At 32.4% G+C, this 20,504-nt stretch overlaps 1 protein-coding gene across 8 annotated transcripts in view; it reads right to left on the bottom strand.

Moving 5' to 3' along the window:
- Positions 1 to 20,504, bottom strand: part of LOC145276793 (oxysterol-binding protein-related protein 11-like) — a 430,789-nt gene that overhangs the window by 387,730 nt on the left and 22,555 nt on the right. For 2 of the 8 annotated variants that reach the window (XM_080128097.1, XM_080128100.1), the window contains exon 1: positions 12,442 to 12,577. The exons of 4 other annotated variants lie outside the window; for them this stretch is intronic. The gene's annotated coding sequence lies outside the window, so the exon portion shown is untranslated. Of the gene's footprint in view, positions 1 to 12,441; positions 12,578 to 20,504 lie in introns of those variants that run through there. 2 more of the 8 variants (XM_080128104.1, XM_080128106.1) reach the window with 2 other exon arrangements.

Below are 20,504 nucleotides of genomic sequence, written 5' to 3'. Positions count from 1 at the left end.
TTTTTTAACAACTTGCTTTTTATATAAAAAGAACAAACAAACTTGGCTATTTACTGACCTTCCCATGCCGGTAAAGATCGACATGAAGTGGAGATTTATTATAAGAAAATAGGGTGTCATATTATAAAATATCAAATTTTAATTTAGCTTTCTCCCCAAAGAAAACAAAAAATTAAAATTGTCTCAGTCCAGAAGGATTTCTAATTACTTTTTTGTTTTAAATGCGTATTATCTGCCCCATCTACTAACAAATTCATTGTAAAGTTTAAAAATGTATAATTATAAAAATTGTTTTTTTTTTTTTACTTACAAACACATTTTAATTAAAAAAAAAACTTGTGTAAAAAAAACATTTTTCAAAGTGTAAAACTTCTAACATTGTCCTCGGAGGCAAATAAATGCTAATTTTTTTATATCTAAAACATACAAGTTAAAAAGATTTCTAACTAAAATGTATTTTCAACATAAAATGTTTCTTCGCTTGTTTTCTTCTAGGAAAAAATGTAAACAGTTTTTATTTTGTAAAGTTTAGTTGTTGCAAAATAAATAGCATTTAAAACTACTTAAAACAAACAAACAAAAAGGCAGGTAGATGGAAAAGTAAGTTTTATTTTTATGGTAAGATTTATTTATTGTATATTTGATTTTTACCCTTAGTCACATGTTATCTTCACTACTAAATCCCCGAATACTTTTAATAAAAAAAACAGATTCTGCATATTATATATTTTCGTCTGCTACCAAATTAAATCGCAACGCTAAAAGTGTGTGTATTTTTTTTAAAGCACAATATTTTATGTACAAGAACACGTTATATGCAGATTTTAATAATAATAATTTGTAAATAAGCCTCTTTTTTTTTGTTTTCAATAACAAAATGTTATCATATCTATAAGCACAGGCGCACACTCTAAGCAAACACCGAATTTCACAAGCGTATGAGACACGGAGCTGCGAGAAGCGACAGTTCCTTAGTGATCTTTTCAGCTGTCTAAAGCGTGCATGCGCAGAAGAGAATGACATTAAGAAAGTGTAACTGAATTTCACAGCTCCAAACAAGTTTTATTTTTATTTTTATATGAATTTGGCGATACCGACATTAAACTTAATGATTTTATAATGTACACATAGAAAAAATAAAATAATAATAATAAAAAAAACAAACGTATTATTTTTAATTTTATCATTAATATTGTGTAGAAATAACTTGGGGGTGCTGCAGTCCCACGGCTCCATGCACGAGCTGCCACTGACGTTCACTTTATAGATATATAGATTGTTAGGTGAGAGCACAGAATAGTTACAAAACAATCTTCCCTCCCCATGTTGAGAATGGCTTTCAAAATAATAACATTATTTCAGCACGGTAACAAAAGTGCATAAGTACCAATGATTTTTATTGAATACAGAAACAAACAAATAAACATAATTATAGGCACAACCAAAACGAAAGGAGGAAGTAAGATTTTCAGAGATGGAACTCTTTCGAGATAAGTCGTTGCTATATATTAATTTTAATTTTTATCTTTTTAGATTCAAATGTTAATGACTACATTTTATTTCAGTATTTAATTTATATTTTTATTTTTTGATTGTTTTATTTAATAATAGCTTTTCTCATCCATAAATGTTTATTATATTTACCAAGTTGATTGCATAAGTAGATTAGGCAATTGTATTTATTTTCAGTTAGTGAGAGGGAAATCTATCACCATACTTTCCCTTATACACGCAAATTGGACTTTTATTAAGTACAATACTTGATAAATTTTTTTTTTTTTTAAATGGAGAGTAGATGTGTTATCAGCAGCTCCCATTACTCTCGCTTCTCTTTATTTGCCTCTCAGTTCTCATTTTTTAATGAGTGATTTTTCTGACAAAGGAAGAAGAAAAAGCTGTATTCTAGGCTGGCAGTATTTTGCGCAAACAATCGCCAAAGATGTTCGAAATATTCTGTTTCTATGTCTATTATTGTAGCCATGTCACTAGTAAGGGTGCTGGAGGTAAACGTTTTATCTGGGCTGACATTATCTGCCTGATAGTCAGGGACCGGAACCTTGGATTAACCACTAAGAAGGCTGTTCTATCAGCAGGTGCAAAGCACTGGGGCAGCTGTATTGCCATTTGCTGAATGGATTCTGGACCATGCAGTAGCTTCTGGTGGGGCCTCTCGATGTCATATTAGTGGGTAATTGTTACAGCTTTACCTTATCACGTGCTACAAAAACAATAAATAAATTTCTTTGTTTCTTTTTCTCTCTTAGTTTCCCTCTCTGTCCTGCTCTAAGCAAGTCTATTGACCTAGTCCACAAATCCCAAAATTCCATGACAAATTTCAAGAAAAAATACATGATTAAACCCGGATCTCCAACTTCCACTACCATGTCTCCTTCTCCAATATCAGGGGTCTATGTTCTAACCTTCCAGAAGTTGAAACCCAATTACAGGAGATTAAACCAGACCTATTATTTCTAAGCGAAACTGGCATTGGACAGATGAGTTCGTAATTAACCGATACTCTAATTTAACTTCCAAATCTGACCCCCAAGATCACCATGGGCATGGAATATGTGCCTATATTAAAGATGGCGTTCCATGTGGTAGGACATCTCCAGAAAAGATCCTAACTTACCCTATATGTGCTTCCAGGTTGCACTTGCTCACACTACTGCGTTTATATTTACTCTCTATTGTCCCCACAACAGTGGCATTTCTATCTTTAAAATTGACCACGTCCTATCTGCTTATCCTTCAGCTAACATTCACGTATGTGGAGACTTCAATGTTTACAATGTGGAATGGTTAACTCACTCAAACAAGACCGATGATTAGGGGAGGTTCTGTCATGATTTCTCCATTGCTTATGACCTCACTTCGATTGTTCAAGAACCCACCCATGTGCCCGATACTGACGGCCAGTATATGAGTCTCCTTGACCTTTTTCTCACAACTTGTTCTGAACTATGTTCAGTTTCCATTCTGTCTCCTCTTGGATTTTCCAACCACTCTGTTGTATCAATTAAGATAAAAATGAAATGTAATGAGTCCTCAAATGTACCTCTCCATCGTACAGTACATCGATACACTATGGCTGACTGGGATAGCTTCCGTGCATTTATATCAGATCTACCTTTGTGTTCCATGTTTAAAAAGAATGTGTCCTCTATAGTATTAGACCTGACAGAATGATTAATTGTAGGTATAGACCGTTTCATACCCTCAAAAAGTTCCAGCAAAAACCTAGCAGCCAGACATGGTTCTCTCCAGAATGTGCTGCTGCCATTGCGCACAGAAATCAGAAGCTCATAGCATTAATGCTGGAGTCCCTCAGGGGTCCATCCTGGGCTCAACTCTTTTCCTGATCTACATTAATGATCTTCCATATCACATCCTCACATCATTCATAGACATTTATACTGATGACATTACCATTTATGGTAGCACATCTACGACTGTAAACCACCAACTTCTCTTCAATTCTCTCTCCTCTGATCTTGAGACCAGGAGGTGTAAAGTCGAACAGAATGAAGGAAGAAAGCGACCACATGTCTGCGCGTGTTGTCTTACCTGCTGAGAGGATCACAGGGAGGGCAGAAATTAAAAATGGCGGCTATGGTTTTTGTAAGATTATTGAGCGATGACATCACCCCTCACGTGACTGTTTTTCTGGCCGCCGATTGGCTGATGACGAACGCTTGGACAATAAAAGGAGTATGTTCAGAAGATCGAGGACAGTGTGTATCAACTGCATCAGTGTGATTAGAAGTTCGACGTGTGTGTTAATCAACTGCCGTAGTTGTGAAACGAATTCAATGTGGTACAATGGAGAAAAGGAGTGGCTGGTTACTTTTAATGCATCTAAAACCAAGCTTTTATCTTTACATCATTAACGCTCTGATCCCCATCTGGCATCAACTGAAATGAATGGCTCTTGTCTTGTGGAGGCCTCATGTTTTGACAAGCTTCTGGGTTTGACCTTTACTCCTGATCTTAAATGGAACACGTACATCAAATCTGTTGCTAAGGCCACTGGAAAAATGGTAGGACCTTTCTATCAATCCAGTAAATCGATCACTGCTGATGCAATTCTCTATCTACAGGGTGGTCACAAAGTCTGGCTACATAATCTACAGGATTTGGATTATCTTATATGAATCAAACATCAGTTTTTGAGTGGCATAAGAAATTCAAGGAAGGGAGAGAGTCTTTTAGGGATGGTGAGAGATATGGGAGGAGTAAGGAAGTCAGAACACCAGAGTTGGTTGGTCAAATGTAGATTATGTAGCCAGACTTTGTGACCACCCTGTATATAAGAGCCAGGCGCGTCTAAGGATGGAGTACTGTTGCCACATATGGGCAGGAGCTGCTAGAAAGGACTGCCTTGATAGAGTTCAAAATAGACTTTGTAGCATCGTAGGAGATGATGTTTTTCTCTTCCTTGCAACCTCTATCTCACAGAAGAGATGTTGCGAGTTTGTCTATGCTTTATCGTTATTTTCATGGAAAGTGTTCGACTGAGCTTCAATCTATGGTCACCCCTCACCAAACTTTCACAAGAAACACTCGTCTAGCTGAAAACCCTATCAATAATTCCCCCCAATCTTTATCTGTGCCTAAACCTAAACGTAGATTCCATGAACAAAGTTTCTTTCTTAGAAGTGCACACCTGTGGAACTGTCTTCCATTTTCTTGCTTTCCAGCTGACTACAATCTGTCTTCAAGTCCAACGTAAACAAGTTTTTGATGAGCCGTTCCACTTAAGTTAACAAATTTACTGAATTTCTATTACTATCGATTACTATATTGTCCAACTGACTACTGTACACTCTTAACCCTTATCCTTGAGTGGTCTCTGAGCCTTGATAAGTGGTAATGCCTATGTAAAAAAAACATACTTTCTTGATGGAGTCTCTCTTTAAAAATCTACCAAAAATCAAGTAATTATCCAATTGATACGAAATATTCACCAATTATTAAGTGAAGAATGAACTTTATAACAGTGTACTTTCTTTTTCATAATTGATATCATATATATTTGTCAACAACCCTCCCCCCCTTCTTTATTTGTGTGTACAAATACGCTTAAAATAATTAGCTGAAACTTAGCAAGATATATTGTATTGAGGGGAGGTTGAGGATTGTAAATAAAACAAACAACTGCGCACATATCAGATTTTAATCTAAATTTTGAAGGTGGTTTTTTTTCATTTTTTGTGTTTAAAATGTTAAATTCGTTGAATATGTTAATAATTATCTTTCAGATTAGCAAAAAAAACAAAACAAATATATATATATATATATATATATATATATATATATATATATGATTTTCAGAATGTGAGAGATTGTATATATATATATATATTCATTATTTTTACAAAAACACTACTTTTTAGAAATTCTTTGAAGAATCGATACCAAAAAAGAAAAAAACAAAATTGATAAATAACAGCACATTTTGCTAAAAATACAAGAATTTTTTCAGCAATTCCTTGCTGGCCCAATTGTGAGAGAAGATGCAGGAGTTGTTTTCAACACATACGATGTCTAGCATTTCCAAAATGGTCACCGATCTGGTGCCGGCCAGTCTCATCATTGCTGAACTTCGGAGGTTATATAGACAACAAATATATATATTGCTTATGAAAAAGAATTATTCCGTTCACTTAATCGTCAAATCAAACATTAAAAATACATGGCTAATATAGTTTATTTAGTCCCCTCCAGGCCTCCGTACTTAATTTTAAACAATCCTTAAATTTTGTTTTTTTGTTAATTTTACTATGCAAATCTATATAATGATATAAAAAGTTGGAATTATTTGAAATTCAGGAACTGATAATATTTTTGCATATTCTTATAACAGATTATCCTAAATCTTATTTAGACACAAAAAAAAAAAATTATCTGTTTCAAAAACCTTTTTAAGAAATATTTTAATGTTTTAGCAGGACAAAAATGACGGCAAATGGTGTTTTTTTTTTAGAAAATTTTAAATTTTATTAAAAATAGAAAAATGTTTATATTATTCTGATTTTCACATGATAGAATTCAGGCTTTTATCTTTCTGGAAAAAAAAAGTTTGTGTAGGCTAATATGCGTGTTACCACATCTATTTAGTTTGAAACACAAGTAGTGCCTAGTCTTAAGTTAGAACCAGAGAAAAATTACCAACATGAGACAGATAGCTGGAGAGTCTCGATATCTCAAAAATGGCAACATTTTTAATCGTAATATGAGTAAATGTTACTATTGTCGCCATAACTATTTGGTGCTTTTTCGTTATTAGAGCAAAAATGGAAATATTGAATTTCAATTTAAACCACTATCATATCGAAATTAGTACTATATTCACAAATTACGAAAAACAGATTTTCATAGTTATGAGCGACGTCAAGGTTGCCAGATTGGCCGTTTCAAAACTTAATTTCTCAAATTTGACCTTAAAAATTGTACTTGGCCTTTTCTTTTAATTTGAACTTTATGTTAAATTTATATACAAAATCAATCCTCCATTCTAAATTCTGAAATAATTGTTTTCTTTTCACAACACATAATCGCCTTAAAAAAAAAATTATTTTGGGAGAGTGGGAGTTAGCCGAGGGAACACATGACCTGACTGAGGCCTTCATAATATTACAAAGGCCACCACCTAACTGGCTGCCAATACTTAGCACAAATATATACAGGAATTTAAGTTGCTTAAATCGGTTATATTTAAGATTACTGTTTTCACTTCACTTCCGGTTGCTCTTCCGTTTTTTTATCTGATTTTTTTTTACAATATCTTGTTTGTTAAATTGTTAGGTGACAGCGCAGAATAGATAAAAGGAAACCTCCCTACCCATGTTAAGAAGAGCTTCCCCTTTCCTAAATAATGATGTTAAAAAAAAAAAATTCTTAGGGTGGAGGAAGAGCAACCCGAAGTGAAGTGGAAACAGTAATTGTAAAGATAACCCTTAAATCTTCTATTACTAGTACTTATAAGATTTTAACACAAATAGTTCACAAATGAAACAAACCAAGTAAATTAAATTGTTTTAATTAAATTCCAAATTGCATTTCCTTTAAAATAATTCATATCACCAATAGTAATCGTAATCTGTGATTAAGACGCCCGTTCAGAGTGGATTAGAAAACTAGATTTGAAAAAAATAGTTTATGCATTATAAAATAACTTCACATATGTCTGCGTGTATGTGTCTTTTTCTCGACTCAGAGAATTATATTACAAGTTTTAAATTTATATTTAACTAGCAAAACTCGTGGAAATTCCATGGTAGTTAAAAATATCATCACATAAGTAAACAATAGATTGTCATTCAACAGCATAATCAGTGAAATATTAGTTCCGATCAGACGGAATTAAAAAAATAAATATTATTGTCGACAAATATAGATAACTGATGGAGATATATTATTACAAGATATAGAACTAAGACACTAGCTGTCGATAAATAACATTATTATTTTGATCTGCACTGATCAGACACTGACTGGTGATAAATAACTTATTATTGTGACCTGCACTGACTGAACACTGATTGGCGATAAATAACTTATTAGTATTGTGATCTTTACCCACCATACACTGGTTGGTAATAAGTAACTGTGTTGTAGTCTGCACCGACCAAACACTGGCTTGTGATAACTTATTAGTATTTTGATCTGCATCCACTAGAGACTGGTTGGAGATAACTAACTTATTAGTATTGTGACCTGCACCCACCATACACTGGCTGGCGATAATTTATTCATTAGAAACACTTGTTTATTGGGCATTTTAGAATATTCCATTTTCATACTAAGGGGATTCAGTATGATAACTGTTAGTGCAATTTGGAATATTCCATATTTACTTTAAGGGGTGTTCAGAATGATAACGGTTGAAGTGAATTAGCATATTAATATATAGATATTTATCAAATATTTAAAATTTAAAAAAAAATGCAATAGCATAAAAGTACAAAAAATAACCTTAAAATCTTATATAAAAAAAAATAAACAAAATTAAGTTCACCAGAATGCATTTAGAATTATTTGTAAAGTCAGCTATTTTAATCATTTGCAATGAATTACAATGAATTACTTCCGTGACCCTATAAAATTAGAAATGAATTTGGAAGCTATTTTTCTAATTTTAATAAATCAGTAAAAAACATTTTAATTTTAATGAATCAAAAACATTTTAATTTTAATGAATCAATAAAAAACATTTTAATTTTAATGAATCAATCAAAAACATTTTCTTAATTTTAATAAATCAATAAAAAATAAATTTCTTAATTTTAATAAATCAATAAAAGTTTTAATAAATCCTAAAAAAATAAAATAAAACAAAATAATAATAATAATAATAATATTACCTTAAAAATTACAATTTTATAATAATTTAGATATCAAACGATGTCATGATTAAAATTAACTCTAAAAAATATCCTATTTGGTGGCCATACAATTAGTTTCAAATAAATCGACAAAGCGGTCATAACTTCCTTCTCCATCTGACACTTAGTCACTGATAACATTTTATCAATAACTATTTTTTGGCTTAAAGTTTTTTTTTTTAATTTTCTTAAAAAAAGTTACTTTTTGAACTACTTTATTTTATCTAACAAAAAAGTAAATATAATTGATAAATTTATTAATATGTGATTATTTTTTCTCTCAAAGAGTTAAACTTAACTTCATAATTGTCATATATAGTAGCGTCCAAAACTAGGGGACAAAATTTTAAAACCTAATATTTGTTAGAAATAACAACTGTGAAAAGCTGAAATTTTGACAACTGATAGTCGTTATCATCCGTAATAACATACTAAAATTTGAATCATTTGCAAAGGATAGAAAAAGAATTATAACAATTATTTATTTTCAAAATAGGAACGTCGAAAAATAAGGGACACATCTGAGAAAAACAATGTAAAAAGTATGCTATATTCAAATTTTTGGATTTCTTTTAAAGAATAAGTCTTACTTAGTAATTTGTAAGCGTTGCATCAGCCGGCACCATGGCAAAACGCCAAAAACTTGATTACTCTCTGAGACAAGCTACTATGAAGCTACACAAGGAAAAGCACATCATTAGAGAGATTTCAGAGAAAGTGAAACGTTCCAAGAATGATGTAGGCAGGGTTCTTAAATCCTACAATGATACTTGCAAAATAGTGCTTTTAAAACCACGTAAAACTTCGGCAAGAGAAGATCGAATAATGCAGCGTATGTCATTAAAAGGATTATTTTAAGCCTTGCACATGTGTTAATGTGTCAAGACAGACTGTTTCTAGACAATTGCAAGGAATAGGGTCGTTTAATCGAACCCCAGGGAAGAAACCACTTGTTAGTTTGAAGAATAAGAGATTAGAGTTTGCAAACAGGTATGTAATTTGGACATATGAAAATTGGGCAAAAGTATTTTTCAGTGATGAAAGGAAGTTAATTTATTTGGAAATGATGGAAAAACAATGTAAAGAGACGTATTGGTGAAAGATTAAGTGCAAAGTGTACTAAGAAAACTGTCAAGTTTAGGGGGGGGGTCGGAAGCATCATGGTATTTGGAATGTTTCTAGCTAAGGTACAACGCCTCTTGTCCGGTTACAAACTCGTGTAAAATCTCAGATCTATAAAAATATTGTTCAAGATCATGTTGTGCCAATCATACAGAATTCAGGTTTCGATAGGGCTACTTTTATGCAAGGTAATGGCCCATGTCACAAGGCAAAGGTGGTAATGAGTTACCTTAACGAGCAAGATTTCAAAATTATGGATTAGCCACCGCAAAGTCCTGACTTATTTAAATCCAATAGAAAATCTTTGGAAGACCTTAGGAGTGAAAGTTATGAAAAGAAATCCCACTAACAGTAACACGGAGGACTTGTGGGTGAAGCTTCAAGAAGAATGGTCTAAAATTAGTATCGAGGATTGTCAAGAACTGATTCGTTCTTGATGTGCAGCTGTCATTGAGAGCAAGGGATCATTTACTAAATATTGATTGTACATGTATTTTTATTGTTTTTTGGCTGTTTATATTGTTTTTCTCAATTTTGTCCCTTACTTTTGGACGTTCTTATTTTTAAAATAAATCAATTGTTATAATTTTTTTCTATCCTTTGCAAATGATTCAAATTTTCGTATGTTATTATGGATGATAGCGACTGCCAGTTGTGGTTGTCACAATTTCACCTTTTCACAGCTGTTATTTCTAACAAATATTAGGTTTTAAGATTTTGTCCCTTAGTTCTGTGACGCTAATGTATATAATCATTGTTTAATGTTTTACGATTCTTAACAGTTTTAATAGTAAATTGTAGGTTCATCTTGATCACGGTAGTTCGGATTCAGTTGCCTCCTTTCATTAAACATGGCGGATTAAGACAGAGTCTCGCTTACTTGTAAAATTTGGTTTTCTTAGTTTTAAAAACATACTTGATCAATTTATATGATTTTTGGGATATGACATCTTCGTTCCATGACGTGTACGTACAAAGATTTTTCTGTATTTCTTTCTTTTTTTTTTAATTAGGTTGAACTCTGGACTTGCACTGAGAAAGCACACGAAATAAAAGATTTAAGAAAGTGATTACCTGTTCTCAGTGTTCTGTTACTGTCTAAATTAATATAGCAAAGTGACTCGACAATTTCTCTTCTAAAATCTGAAATATTATCTTTATTTTTCCCAGGTATTTCCTGGGTGTGGACGGGACGACTGGACGTGTAATCGCACACAAACACAAGCTAAATTAAAAAAATCATTTTTATCTTATTGACAGTGTGTGTGGGGGGGGGGGGATAAAATATAACTGATAAAAATGAACATTTTGTTTTTATTGATAAAGTATAATAAGAGTAAATCAAGTTTCTGTTTAAAATGTAGTTTAAAGGCAACAAAATAAACACGTACGTGATGTTATGTTGACAAGGTGGTTACTTTTTACGCCGTCTCATATTGCGTGCGCGAAATTTTAAATTCACAAAAGAAAACGCTTCATTAAATGTTGACTATAAATAAATTGTTTTTAAAGTAAAGTAACGTCGATATTTATTTCAGGCAGATTGTTGAAAAGATAAGTTTAGAACACGCAACAATTTTGTTTTAATTGATTGAGCATAGCGGTAATTCACAGGACGAAAACTACAAATAGCTTGACTAGATAAAAAAAAAAACTACTCGGTTGATAATTTAAACACTGAAAAGTATTTACATTTTCATTTTAATTATAAACTGATAAGAAGGCGTTTATTTTCAAATTGATTTAATTTTAAATGAAATTATGGTGCTTGCACAAAGAAAGTCGACAGATCAATTTCAATTTCTTAAAATAAGATTGCAGAAACAGTGGGCATAATGCTTATTTTAAAAACATTTTATATTACTTTAAATTTTGATTTATTGTTCGATTAAATTAATCCTTATTAAATTAATTTACTTTTTTGTTTATTAAAAAATATTTTGGTACTTATGCTCTTACTGTGCTATTTTTTAAATAGTATTTTCAAATTAAATTGAAGTTTTACGATATCATTTTATTACTTTGTAAGATGAAAGTACAGATTAGTTACAAAACATTCTTCCCCCTTCACATGATAAGGACGGCTTTCTAAATAATAACATTATTATTTCAGCACGGTAACATAAGTGCATAAGTACTAATATTTACTTATTTACATTTACGAAAACGGAACTGAAAATCATTCAAATTTAAATTAATTTGATTAAAGTACTATTTTTGCTGTTCAACTAAATTGGTACTTCTGCACTTATTGTACCGCGCTGAAATAACGTTAATATTTAGAAAATAACATCGAGGAAAGAGGGGGTGTAACTATTCTGTACTTTCACCTAACAATTTAATAATAAAAACATCTTCGTTTTACAATTTATCTTCCTTGTTTGATCTATCGCCTTTATTTATATAAAAACAACGAAATTACTTCGCAAAGCCAGAATTATCTAAATATTTGTTATTTATTTATTTGTAAAAGAGAGGGGGAAACGATTACTTATGCAGTTTACAGACCTTGCTAATTTTTAGGTAAGATTTTCGAGTTAAAATGATTTTAACGGTATCTTTTTGGTTATTAAATTGTTAAGTGAATAGTTTGTTTTATTTTTAAATGCCCACCTCCTACAATGTTTAGAATGGGTTTCTAAATAACATTATTTCAGCACGATCCGTATTCTGCATACGTAAAAAAATATATATATATATATTAAAAAATTAAGTCAATGGCCTGCAAATAGATTAACCGAGAACAAATTTGTATACAAACGATCAAAATAATGATGACTTTTCCACTCTTGCTTTAAACTGTGCGTGTTGTTTCGTCAGTGAAATATCACAGACGTTTTCTTTTTTTTAATGTGTATTATTTTTTTATGATGATAGAAATTAAAATAAGTTGTATTTAGTTGTAATAAAATGCAGTTTTTAAAAATATTACCTTTTTTGTGTGTTTGTTAAGATATAAAGAAAAAGTTGCACCTTTTTCTTAAACCCGGCAACGAGTGTCACAAATCACTCCTTTCGTCGGTGTTAATCCGCAATAACAATCTAAGTACGCGTCGCACAAATTAAAGACTCGACTCTCCAGCTTCCTGACAGTTGGGATAGGGTCAAAGTCAGGTAAATTTGTAACTATCCCCTCTCCCAGCTTTAAAAAAAAAACCGGGATTCATCTTTTTTAGGCGATTACGTGTCAATGCACTCAAAAAAACTTGTCGGGAAGAAAAAAAGACACGACATTTTAGAATTTATAGTGAAGGCGTATTAAATGTAAAAATTATCTTCCATTTCCGGACAATTCTAACTTTTTAGAAGTGTAATTTTTTTTACCACTAATCTTAAATCTGACTGGCAAGGGCGTAAAACCACATGTAATCGCCTAAAAAGAAAAAGAAAAAACTAAACAAAACAGGAGACTCATTTACAAAACGCACGGAATTATCTCCAATTTGTCACTCAGACTCCAGATAACAACCACAAGTTGTTCTCAAAGAGAAATCTTTGATGATGGACTGTGTGACTATTACTACTACGACTACTACTACTACTAATAATAATAATAAACTGCCGCGAAAAAAATTTTTATTTTTACTTTTTTTCTCCCCGTCGAGTTTTTCTGGGTGGTCATATGTAATCACCTAAAAAAGTAAAAATCTCATTTTTAGGACGAAGTGAGGATAGCCGAGGGTGTTAATCTACAAAAATAAATAAATTTACAACAATTGAGGATATTTTAAGTGTGATGGTTTTAAAGAAAATGTGGTATGGTGGTAACTGAAATGATTCTAGCTAAGAATATGACAGACAGAATGACCAACGATCCCTCTTCTCCCAAATTTTCCCACTTTTGATGACCTTGTGCCTAACTTGTTAAATTAACATTTTTCATCTTATAGCAAAATAAATCATCCAAAAGCAGTTATGAAGAAGCGTCTGTAGACTCTACCTCCCACGCGGTTCTGGTTACCTTTAGAACCCATTAGGATAGACTATTAGTTGAGGGAGTTTATTTTTCGGAAATAGAGATACTCCAAGATGTTCACTCCCCGTTTTTAGTTTTGTCCCCAAAATTGATTTTTTTTTTTTTTTTAAATCTTAGGACACCATCTACTCCCTAACTCAATCCCTATTTCTTATGCTCCCCACTTAAACAAACTAGAAAACAGTGATCAGTCTAGTTTTAGATAAGGCTAGCATTTCAGCCCGGCGTTGCCCTGGTGTTTGGAGATGTATGTTGAGAAAAAAAAAAAAACAAGGTCAATTTTTTTTAACTTTGACCCCTATTATGACCCCTTAAAATTTATTATTTTGGGCTCAAATAAAGTTATTAAGTTAGATCCATGTCCAAGGAACCTATATCTAAAATTTCAAGTGTGTAGACCCAAAATTGTTGGAGGAGTTGGGTAGAGTTCTCAAAGGTCTAATCGTTGAACTTTGACCTCTTAACAGGCGAAATTTCTGTTCCCAAATCTCAGTACCCTGTATATCAAATTTCGAGTCTGTAGACTTAAAATTGACAGAGTTATTGCGTAGGAAAATGTACACAGGCACGTTCACTTTTATAGATATATAGATAGCTTTGGAAGTATTAATTTATTTATTGCGGACTATTATTCTCATCTTTATTAGTTGTTGTTTTCACAACGTTTCGGCCAACTATTCCTCTGGCCTTCGTCAAGTGGTAACCGCGACGTATAGGAACTTCAAATCTCCTAACTGCATTCTCAGCAATCACTGCCATCCATAGTTGTTGTTGTCTCACCACGTTTTGGCCAAGTAAAACCTCTGGTCAGCTTTGAGCAGGATTGAAACCGCTATCTTCAGACAATGCTCATCTGGAACCGTAGAGATTCAATGTCTATCAACTGCGCCACAGGCCCCGAAGTGCGATCAAGTTTGGATTTTTTTTATTTATTATCTGATTTTCCATGGTCGGGTCCGTACCAAATGGTATATTATTTACAATCCTACCCAAAGCTGGCCAGAGGCTTACTTGGCCAAAACGTGGTGAGACGACAACTACGGATGGCAGTGATTGCTGAGAATGCAGTTAGAAGATTCAAAGTTCCTATCCATCGCGGTTACCACCTGACGAAGGCCAGAGGAATAGTTGGCCGAAACGTTGTGAATAAACAAAACCAATAAAAGATCAAAAACAAAAACTAATAAAGATGAGAATAATAGTCCGCAATAAATAAATATAAATAATACTCATCTCAATAATGAATTCCAATTAAATAAGATTTGGAAGTTTTTACTAACCTGCCCCTGAATGTTTTTTTTTTATGGAAATCACTCCAGACAAGGCATGAAGCCACTTAATGTAAGGAGCTAACAAGAAAGAAAGATTATAGGAAAGACAGCAGATGCCTATTGACCTTAGTCTTGAAAAGATCAAGATAAAGTAGCGGGAAACAGCTAGCAGGAAGAGAGTTTCACAAGCCTGGTATTCTTGGAAAGAAGCTCGTGGAATAGGAAGCTGCATTACAATGAGGTATCAAAACAGCAAATTGATGGAGACCACTAGACCAACGAGTCAAATGAGCCAGAACAAAAGAAATAGGAAATAGATCAGACAATTTTGAAGAACACATACCATAATGGTATTTATAAAAAAAGACTGAGACTAGCAACATCACGTCTGTGAGAGAGATGTTGCAGTGAAGATAGAATGGGACCAATTAAATTGCAGATATCTTATCAAGAACTCTCAAATGGTACCGAGATTCATCAGCCAAATTGGTTTCTTTGTTTTTCTATCCCTCTCCGTCTCATTTCCATCTTTTTTTCAAATGAAATTGTAAATATCTTTTGTAAATAAAATTAACTTGAAATCATTAGAAATATTTTAAGTAGAGCAATCTATAGAGTAAATGTGGTATTGCGGTGACTGTTGAAGTGATAGAAATTTTTTTATTTTTATTTTTTTGGTTTTTACTCATATTCACTCCAAACAAAGCAAATTGACACCGAGACATAAGTGACTACCTTGTATTAGGAACCATGCCTACACAAAGATACTAAATAGGGAGTTGAGCAGCAAGATGTCTGTTCATATTACACTTAAACTTCTGCATGTTAGTACAGTTGAGGAAACAGGATACAGGGAAGGAATTCCAAAGTCTATTAGTATGAAAAAAAAAAAAAAAAAAAAAAAAAAACTTTCAGAGTAGAAAATTCTCCGACATCGGGGGGGGGGGGGGGCTCTGTAATGAAGAATTTTGCTGGTTATTGGGTTAGTTGGGAGTATTTACGTCGAAGGGGCACCAGTGCTATGAATTCATCAGAGCACAGTTTATTAAAGTACTTGTAAAACAAACACAGAGTGCAACATTGCAACGATGGGACAGAGGTTTGAGTTTGATTGATATTGTGGGTCCAATTGGAAACTCTTTTTTGAACCCTGTCTAATAGGGAGAGACTAGTGGTAGATGCACCAGCCCAGATGGGTAACAATATTACATGCGTGGACAAATTGTGGCTTTATAGAGATACTAGCGAGGGGTACCCGGCATTGCCTGGGTGTTTGGAGGTGTGTGTGGTTTTGGGTAAATCAAAACTCCAGGGGGGGGGGGTAAAATAAAAAAAAATGTTTTGGTAGGTAAGTATGAGGATCGGAACTGAACCCTTGAGGCAAAGTTGGAAATTAAAGTGTGAAAAAAAAAGAGTGCAACGTTAACAATTGGGCCACCGCGAGATGCTAACGGAAACATGTTTGAATTTATTTAATTACTTAAATTAGCAGGTGCACGTTTTAATAACTTAATGAGGTCAACTTTTGACTGTGGGGGTAGCATTTCATTTAGTGCGGGGAATGCTTCTTTCCCCCCCCCCAAGACGTTGCGGGGTAGGGAAAAACAGCTCCACTTGTCGAAATTGAATAGCAATTGTCTTCTGATATAAGGAAATAATATTTCCACATTGATCAAAGCTGATTGCTTTCGGACATTTCCGGCGATCGAGACCGGAAAAATAACGTAAGAATTGGTGTCGCTTTTATTATAGGAAAAGGCCTAACCCACATGCAGCGAGCGAAAACTGTTGAATATTTATCTTCCCGAAGTCGAGCAAATTAAATAGACAGGCGAGCTCCGTTGTTAACTCTGAGATATTACGATTTACATGCGATATAAAAAGTTTTAAAGTTGTTAGGTGACCGACCGCTTCTCTGAAAAAAGCCTTTCTTGGACATACACAAGAAGCAAACACACAAACACACATTTTCGCTTTTATATATATAGATAGGATACTATCAGGTGAGAGTACTTGTCTAGTAGAGTAGAGAAAGTCCAACTTTTTGCAGCAGCCTTGGCAATGTCTTCTATATATTTGTTCCAATTAATGTTACTTGCGAATGTTAGACCTGAAAGAATGACGGGAAAAATACTTGGGTGAATGGGTGAAAAGGTCATCTAGTTAAGAATGGCATAGACAGAATAAACACAGATCCCCCACCCCACCCCACTAGCAGTGTCAAATATCGCCATTAAAAATGAGTGGTAAAAATTAGAATAATTAGACTCACAGTCTTTCGAAGCTTGAAAAATGTAATTGAAACCCTAATTTTTTTTTTCAATAAAAGGAGCAAAGACCAAATTTTAAAATAATAAATGTTTAATAGAAAAATATGCAATCTTTTTTTTTAAAATCGGTTTTCTTTAAAAAAAGATTAAGAAAATCAATGAATTTTAACTTACTTCGAATATAAAAATATATATAAATTCCAAAAAATCACTTACCTATAAAAGATAATAATCAATGAGTGCTTCCATTCTTCATTGTTAAGAATTTATCCATATTTATATTTTCTATTCTATACTTTATAAATAAATAAAAATTTTAAGCAAGGATTAAAAAATACCGCGATTTTAACATGTCGGAGTTGTCTCTTTTTCTTCCAGTTAAGAAGTACGGAGGTGGAAAAGCGCCATAATTATTTCAAAAACATAAAAAAAAACGCAGACCAAATATATTTCCCGGTAGTAACTATATAAAGAAACAAACATTTGAAGTGCTGATATGTGTCTTATTTCCCATTTGAATTTCGGACATGTGTTTGCTGTCATCAATCAAATTAGCCACCATATTTGAAAAATGATCACATTTCACTCATCAAAGTTTACTTTAAAAAAAAAACGCCGACAAATTTTCCATTTTTTTAATTCTCTTAAAGAATTACACGAGTTTTTGATTTAAAACATTTTATTTCTTTATGCAATGAATTTTTTTTTTCAAAAATCTAAAAAAAAAAAACATTGAATGAAATAGAAAAAAATTGATGTAGGTGTCAAATTTTTACAGGACAATATTTTCCAAATGTAAGGTTTCACTTAAAAAAAAAAAAAAAAAAAAATCAACATGTTTTTTTTAAAAAGAGGTTTTTTAAACTTTTGCCTTTGCAGGTAAATTTGCACATAACTATTCTTTTGTTTTTGTTTTAAATTAGATTATTTTATTTATTGATCTTTTATCTTCAATTTGTGATGTATAAACCTTAGGTGAGAAAATTAATTATTTTCTTTTTAATAGACATTTCAAAATGGGGGGGGGTAAAAAAAAAACGTTTGTCTAGAATATTATATTCAGCTTATTGGAAAGAGCATAGAATTTCACACTAAACCTGAAAATATCTTAAAAATTGAACCGATAGAAAAATTTTGATAGATTTTTAAATTGAAAAAATTGAAAAAATTTAACTCGTAAAATTCAATTCATTTCATTACGTAGAAAAAAATGACTGCATGAGCGCGCATGCACTTTGTAAACATATTTTTTAATAAAAAATAATATTTCTATAATTTTTTAAATACCTTAAATAGTTTATTTTGGAAGTATATTCCATAAAGAAATTAAACAACCCACTTTAAAAAAAGAAATTACGAGTTTTATATATCTTATTCGAAATTTTGTGTTAAGGATGTCAAAAATTTCCAAAATTCTGACACACCTACCACCCCACACATGCAACTGGGGATCGCTTGTGAATCTTATACTCACAAGAAACTTCCTCGTTCAGATGAAGCCAATGCAACCTGCTTAGAGTGAGTGCCGTATCGATATAGTATATTTCTCACACTTTTAATGACCTTGTACCTAACTTGTAAACTTTGTTTCACTCTTTTGGCAAATACATTTTTGAAAATGTAGTACCTGTTCTGAACTCAGACGAAGAGAAATTCTTTTCTACTGGGGTAAATCTTTATTTCCATCCCATCCAGAATGCTCCTTTTTAAAGAAGCTGGACTTTTCAAAAAACCAACTCGATAACTAAATGGTAATTTGCCTAGATTACATATGTCCAGGTATGATATTGATGTTGGGAATTAGTCCAAAGGCAACTTATTTAAAAAAAAAAAAATGAAATCATGACTTATTTATTATGCTATTATTATTATTATCATTATTATTATCATTATTATTATTATTATTATTATTATCATCATCATCATTATTATTATCATTATCATCATTATTATTATTATTACCATTAGCAGGACCAGTGGAAATTCCACAGTGGCATCTTTCATGTAATATATTGCTGCTGGACATTTTGTGGACGTCCAGTGTGAATGGAGACCCTGCAATATTATTGTAGCCCTTTTGTTAAAACTGTAAAAATATTTATCTAAGCAATCTGGTTAATATAGTGTCAAAATATATCTGGTTATTACAATTTATCTCCAATATCCTTATAGGAGTCTGTGACATATTTCCATTGTAAGGACATTCAGCGTGAATGGAAACCCCACACTATCATTATCCCATCTTTAGACAGAACAGATACTACCCTTGGATCCTAGCCAGAAGACCAAGAAGGTATATTTTAGTTTCACGTACGGCCCAAAAGCGACATCATTTTAATTTTTTTTTTTTTTTTTACATTGCATCTTTGGTGATCGGGAGATCCTATTTATTAAAAAGAAGGAGAGAAGTTGATAATATACTATGAACATTAAATTAGTATATAGATATACTAATTTAATGTTCGTAGTATGTTATCACCTTCTGCCCTGCTTTTTAATAAACAGGATACGTACGTAGGTTCAAGATACTACAGTATTAATATATAAATTATTTTAGTGATAAACTGTATCACTAATTTATTTATTGCAGAGTATTATCCTCATCTTTTAGTTGTTGTTTTCGTGACGTTTCGGCCAACTATTTCTCTGGCCTTCGTCAGATGGTTACCGCGACGGGATAGGAACTCCGAATCTCCAAACTGCATCCTCAGCAATTACTGCCTTCCATAGTTGTTGTTGTTTCACCACGTTTTTGGCCAACTAATCCTCTGTTCGGCTTTGGGTAGGATTGAAACTGCTAACTTCAGACAATGCTCAACTGGAATCGTAGAGATTCACCGTTTATCCACTGTGCCACGGGCCCTGAATGGGCGATCAAGGTTGAATTTTTTGGTCTTATTATTTGATCTTCCATGGTCGGGTCCATACCGAATGGTATATATTATTTAATTGGAATGCTTATTGAGATGAGTATCTATATATTAATACAATAGCGTGTGTGTTCTTGTGGGTCATGCTTACATCCGGGTCGTTTAATTGTTATATTCTTCTATTTCTTGTCATAAATAATTTTACCAAGAATTCTTCATAAGTTTTGGTTTTGGTTTCGACTATAGCTGATGGCACTTAAATCATCTATTTTTTTTATAAATAATTTTATCAAAAATTCTTCATAAGTTTTGGTTATGGCTGAAAGAACTAAAGTTCATATATATATATATATATATATATGGATATGGATATATTTTCTTTTTTGAAATCACAACTTTATAACATATAAAAATCGATAGAACATTAAGTCTATAATAATATATACAAAATCTGCAAGAATTAAAATATCATATTTAAGTGTACTTTACGACCGGGCTTTACTGGGCGTTCGTGCTAGCTAAGATAAATACTTTTGCAGTTTTAACAAAAAAGCTACAATAATATCAGAGCATCTCCATTAATGCTGAACATTTACAGAATGCCCTCA

Source organism: Euprymna scolopes, chromosome 5 (genome assembly GCF_053919585.1).
Source record: "Euprymna scolopes isolate OS-2025 chromosome 5, ASM5391958v1, whole genome shotgun sequence".
Lineage (NCBI taxonomy): Eukaryota > Metazoa > Mollusca > Cephalopoda > Sepiida > Sepiolidae > Euprymna > Euprymna scolopes.
Note: the sequence above shows the minus strand (reverse complement) of the source record. Positions and strands in the feature narration are given on the sequence as shown.